Genomic DNA, 6348 nt, shown 5'->3' with positions numbered 1-6348 from the left:
CCTGTTCTCAAATGCCTATCCTCCTGCTAATGGAACTCATAGGAGTGGTGGCTCTGTGTCACATGACCCAGAGCTGATTAAACCAAGTGAAGCCAAAGGAAACCAATTCATTGTCTGCTTGGCAGTTCATGACTAATCTGGCTTGTCTTGACTAGATGAGCTGGTTGGGTGAATTCTGTTTTCTTCAGGAGAATTTGAACTAGGAAACTCCCTGGTGGTGTTCAGAAAGAACCAGTCCAGGGAAGCCAATACCTGAATAATAATTCTAGAAAGAATAGAGAAACCCAAGGGGGCAGACATCCTCAAACTGAAGGACATGGCATTTCTAGCTTGAAAGAATCCACTGCACATCCAGCAATGCAGAATTTTTTTCTAAAATTTTCATTGTGAAAGCTTAGAACACTGGGTCCAAGGAGAAAATTCTCAAGGTTTTCAAAGAGAAGACAATAAGGTCACTTAGGAATAAGAATTGGAGTGAAAGGTATCTTTGGACACGCAACACTGGTAACCAGAAGTCAATGGAACGAGACCTTCAAAAAAGATCAGAATGGTTTCCAACCTAGAATTCCATACTCAGCTTTTATTCTGCAGCAAATATGGGCATTAAAAGACCTGCAACATCTCAAAACTTACTTCCCATGAAGTAAGGATGAAGTGTCCCTAGAAAATGAGGAATCCCCCCCAAGAGAAGAGGGATCTCTAGGATGGTGTAAAGGTAGACCTCAGGACAACCTTGCAGGTGACCTGGAGAGCTGCCCATCAGAAGTGCAGCAAGAAGTGGGTTCTCCTTGACAAGTCTCTTGTGTGTGTACACTCTCTCTGCCTCTATCTCTCTCTCTGTCTTTAACACACACACACACACACACACACACACACACACACACACACTCAGTCCACAAGGAGATCTTAGTCTAACTCCCAAATCTATCCAGAAGCTGACCACTCTCTCTACCATCTGTATTATTTACACTCTGGTCCAGCCCACCATTATTTCTTACCAGGATCACTGTGCTCTCCTAAGGGGTCTCCCTGAGTCTCCCCTTGCGATCTTCTTGACAGAACACCCAGTAAGGCATCATCCTTTCAGAATTCAAGTTGCTCATTTTACTTGTGAAATCAAGTCCTTACAGTGGCCGATGAGGCCCTACAAGATATCATTTCCTGAAGTCCCTGCTGTGCCCCTCGACCTCTCCCTCCACTCACCCTGCTGCCCGCCACTGTCCCCCTGGCCCCTGTCTGGCCCCCATCACAACGTAGCATCTTCTCCCAGCAGGGCCTTTGCCCTGACCATCCCCCTACCTGGAAAGTGCTGCCCCAAGATACCCTCGTTCTCTTCAAGGGTACTCCGATGCTACCTCTCAGAGGAGTCACCACCATCTATTTAGAATTTCATTATGTCTCCCTGCCTGCCCTTCCAATCCATTTTATCAAGCTCAATTTTTCCCATAAAACATACTATCTTCTAAAGTCGTATTTTTTCTTACACTTATTGCTATTTCTGTCTCCCCCATCTCCAGAGTAAACTCCAGGAGGGTGATGATTCTGACATGTGCACTGCTACACGTCCAGTGCTGAGAGCAGAGCCTGGCATCTGGCAGGCCCTCACAGATGTTTCCGGAATGAATGAATGAGTGAATAAATGGGGTAGGGCTCCAGAAGAGAGTCGCCAAGAAGAAGAAGAAGAAACAGATCAATACATAATGAGTTTGAAAATCCTGAGAACACATCTATACTCTTGCCCAAGATAGCAGGGATGAGACAGTCATGGGAGTTTGGAAAACTATGCCAAAGGAACACAAGACAATTATGAATTCCAACTGTACCAAAACTGTACAAGAAGGGAAGTGTAACTTCAAAATACTCCATGGGCTCCCTTGGGGGTGACATTTATGTAGTTGTAAAAATGTAAAGCCTGGGCAAGAATGGACACAAAGCTGTGACATAAAGAGACACGAAGAATAGAGAGGGGGCTGGGACCGATGAGGGCCAGACCAGTGATTGGGACTGGAGGCAGATTGCTGTGCTCTACATCAGCACCGACTCCCGTGTTCTTGTCCTAAGTTTTTTTTTTTCTTCAGCCTGACAAAGGAACTTCCAACTACTTCCATTTTGACTTCAAAATAAATTATTTATTTATTCATGGGAGAGAATAAATAGAGGCAGAGACACAGGCAGAGGGAGAAGCAGGCTCCCTGTGGGGAGCCTGATGCAGGCCTCGATCCCAGGACCCTGGGATCACGGCCTGAGCGAAAGGCAGATGCTCAATAAACTGAGCCACCCAGACGCCCCTCAGTCAGTACTTTCTAATTGATTGTGTTCCTCTTTCCAGCTTATCTCTTAACTCTAGCAGAAGACCCAGAGGGCAAAGCATCCTGTGATGGGAACCTAAACTATGCCCCCAAGCAATAGGGACAGCCCTGGCGTCAGCCGGACCCCACGTGATCAACCCCAAAGTAAGGATCCACCTGCTTTACTGCCCACCTGCAAGTCCCTACCGCCCACCGGCCTTCGTCTTACATTCTCCTTATATAAACCAGAAGTATTTTCGGCTCTTTGGGGGTGATCTTTGAGATGCCAGTTCACTATCTTCCCAGTGTTGGCCTCATTGAAATAAATTACTTTCTAGTTTCACCACCACTCACATCTCTGCCTTTGGATTTTGTCAGCGGTGAGTAGCTGAGCCGTGTTTGTTCAGGACCTTGGGGTCAGGTGCCCTGGCACCCCTGCGCCCCGTTACAAGCCAGGACTAAACCTACTCTTAGAGAGTCTGAGAAAATGTGTGTCTCTGTGGGGCTTTATCTTCCATAGTAGGGAGTTAAAAGTTAATAAGTAAAACTGGAAAAGAAGAAAAAAGTAGCACAAGTAAATCATTTAGAAATATGAGGGCCAACCCCCCAAAACACAAGGTGAAAAGCCGTGGTCTCCAGACAGCAGAATTTTATTAGGGCAATGCTGTCATCCAGGCACTGTGGATTTTCTTTTTTCCCCAAAATAAATCTTTATAAATCATATATGACTTGAATACTTTGGGGAACATATTTAAATATTTGAGAAAAGTAGACTAGGCTCTGCTTTTTTGTCTTAAAACTCTCTTTTGAATTTATAATTTTGAAGATTTTTAATCTGCAACTTTTTGCCTCCTAAAATTCTTCTTCTTCACAGATACATTATGAGTGTGCTTTTGTAAATGCAGTACTCACTGTTGACACTTCTGGAAACTTGCATCACTGGTGGAGGTTCTCCACTGGAGGAATTACTTTTACCCCCACAGACAGACAGGTAAATTCCAACACCAATGAACATTCCTGAATGAAAATAATGCACAGATTGCAGCAAATGCAGAAGACATTTTGACTTTTATACGTGGGATGCTTTTAGTGGTCATTTATTACTTCTCTCACCCCAAGTTTTCACATTTTGTGTGTGTGTATAAAGATAAATCTCATGGTTAATTGTGTGAAAATAGTCATTTATGTAATAAAAAAAAAAAAAGATTGGGGATCCCTGGGTGGCTTAGAGGTTTAGCACCTGCCTTTGGTCCAGGGCATGATCCTGGAGCCCTGGGATCGAGTCCTGTGACAGGCTCCCTGCATGGAGCCTGCTTCTCCCTCTGCCTGTGTCTCTGCCCCTCTCTCTGTTTCTCAGGAATAAATAAGTAATTTTTTAAATTGATTCACGAGAGACACAGAGAGAGAGAGAGAGGCAGAGACACAGGCAGAGGGAGAAGCAGGCTCCCTGCGGGGAGCCTGATGCGGAACTCGATCCCGGGACTGTGTTATCACGACCTGAGCCAAAGGCAGATGCTCCACCACTGAGCCACCCAGGCACCCTATTTCTGTAATTTGATTAGTTCAGGTGAATCCCAGGTTTACACAAAATCCAATATGCATATTACCCAATGTTATAAAATTAAGAGCTAAGACAAGAAATATTTCCATTCAAAGGGGGAGGGGTTGGATTAACTCAAGTCCATCAGCAAACAATTAAAAAGTAAGTGATCATCAGAGATTCAGATGTGTGACAGGAATTGGGTATATGGTAGAAAATTCATTATTAAGTTTAAAGTGAAAACCTGCCTTTATCATCATTTATAGAGAGAAGGCAGTTTAAATTAGCTAGAACTGATACAGTTTGGTCTCCTACTCTTCCTGGTACAGATTCATAAATCAAACTGAGATCGCCACCGCCGGAGGATCAACATTACAGGGGATCCGTGATGGGTGCCCACCCCAGGTGCCAACATCCTCCGAACCACTCACACAGTCCTGCTGCCAGGTTTTCCATTCAGTGCAGGGGAGACACCTTTCCAGTCAAATGTGTCTCTTTCTTGGCTTTTTAGCACTGTTACCGCTAATTGCTGAGAGATCAATCGAACCCTGGCCTGTTGCTATGATTTCATTGACCAAAGTGGCTCTTTGCCCCTATCGACAACTCATTATTGAACACTAAATCACCCATTCCATGAACCTCTCTGCAGCCATTAACTCAAGTGGACTGGATTAACTTCTTTTACAAAGACCCTTCTTTTACCTGGAATTTTGGGATCCATGTGCTATCACAGAGAAAAAATAAATATGCATCTTCTTTGTAGAATGTGGCTCCACGGAAATTAGACTGTTTAATCAAAACAGGCTAAGATGAGCTAAGGGCACATACGCCTTCGTTATTTGCTCTGCTTCTGGGGCTTATTTTAAAATCAGACTTTCTTCATTTTTTATTATCTGTATCACAAGCCCTTTTCTCTTCAGGCCTGGTTTTATTTAGAGATCCTAGCAAGCAAGCCCTCCTCCTCCTTCACAGCCTTTGTTCTTTGCCTTTATGTTTGAGCATCTGGCTCTGAGAAGGATGTTCTGTTTCAGGGTGCTGGATTCTTTCATTCTGAGCAGAATGGAGTTTGCTCCGCGTACCAGCCCTGCCGGCTGTTGATTGTGATGAGTACCATACCCACTGCAAAAAAAAAAAAAAAAAAAAAAAGTGTTCCTTTTACTGTATAATTAACTCTATCTGCTTGGCTGTGGTGGTGCTCACTTTTAATTACATGCACTTTGGGGTTTTTCATTGAGTTTCAAAGACTTGATGTGAGAGGCTCTGGTCACGGCTCCCCTGCTTGTGTCCGAGATGGGTTTGTGTGTGTGGGCAATTATCTCTGCTCCTGTGAGTGGCTTTCCTGGTGGGTAGTAATTCATGACACCTTATAGGACACATTCTTTACATAGAGCATCTGCTCGGAAAGCACAGAATTTCAGTGTTATTGCAACACAATGATCAACTGATAGAGCATGCTCATTTCTTCCTCACTAAATTACACCTTTCCAAAGGATCATTTTGGAGCCAGAAGAGGGCTTAGAAAATGCTCTTATTCCTGGATCTGGTTATCAAGCTTGAGTAATTGATGTAAACCATGTCTGTTTTCCTTTTTGGATTGCTAGAAGCCACTGGCACAGAGGAGGAAGTGGCAAATGTGTTGGCACAATATGACGCTATCACGCAACCCCACTGATGTTCTGAGCAAATATTTGTTGGACTCCTGCTGTGTGCCAAGCTGTGGCTATGTGCCAAGTGTGGCTCTTACTGTGTTCTAGATGCCGGGGTGTGGAACAGACCAGTGGCCACTAGGTTCATGGAGCTTGTGTTCTGGTGGGGAAGGATGGGGAAAGACCATGCAAACATTAAACCACTAAGTAAATTATTCAGATAGTGGCCAGAACCATGATAACGTGGACACATTAGTGGAGCAGAGATACTAAGAAAGGCTCTTTGGTGAGGTGACATTTAGGGTAAGAAAAAAGGATGGGCTTGGTTTAGGATCATACTTAAACAAGTTACCTCATGCCAAGTCTCTTGATTTCGTTGGTAATGACTTCCTTTCACATACAATATAAGTAGTGATGGAAAGGTTTTATAGCATTTTTCCCTTCACTGTTTAAAAGCAAGAGTGATGGGAAAGAGCAGGAATTTGCAACTGACCTCATGCAGCCTTGGAGAACACACCAAAGTCTGAAGAGTGGCCACTCTCCCATTTCTGGTAAATTGCTAAATTGAACATATCAGTCATGGTACCTCTCATCTCCCCAGAGCCCCTTAGGACGGGCTGCTCTAGGTAAGCACGTGGCCCTGGGTACAGCAGTGTGACCTGCAGGTGGGAATCTACCTGTGGCCTAGGAGAGGTCCTGGCATGAAAAATTCTGACCCAAAGGGAAGATATGGGGCACTCAGACTTGGACTTGTCAGAAATTGAATTAGAAATGGGTGAGAATCACCACTTAGTAGTGGTCACAGAAACCATGGTTGTGGAGGAGAGAGGATGGTGGACAGAGCAGCCATAAGTGAGGAGCAAGCTGAAACCAT

The sequence above is a fragment of the Canis lupus genome, chromosome 19 (assembly GCF_048164855.1).
Source record: "Canis lupus baileyi chromosome 19, mCanLup2.hap1, whole genome shotgun sequence".
NCBI lineage: Eukaryota > Metazoa > Chordata > Mammalia > Carnivora > Canidae > Canis > Canis lupus.
The sequence above is the reverse complement of the archived record's forward strand: the minus strand, read 5'-3'. Positions refer to the sequence as shown.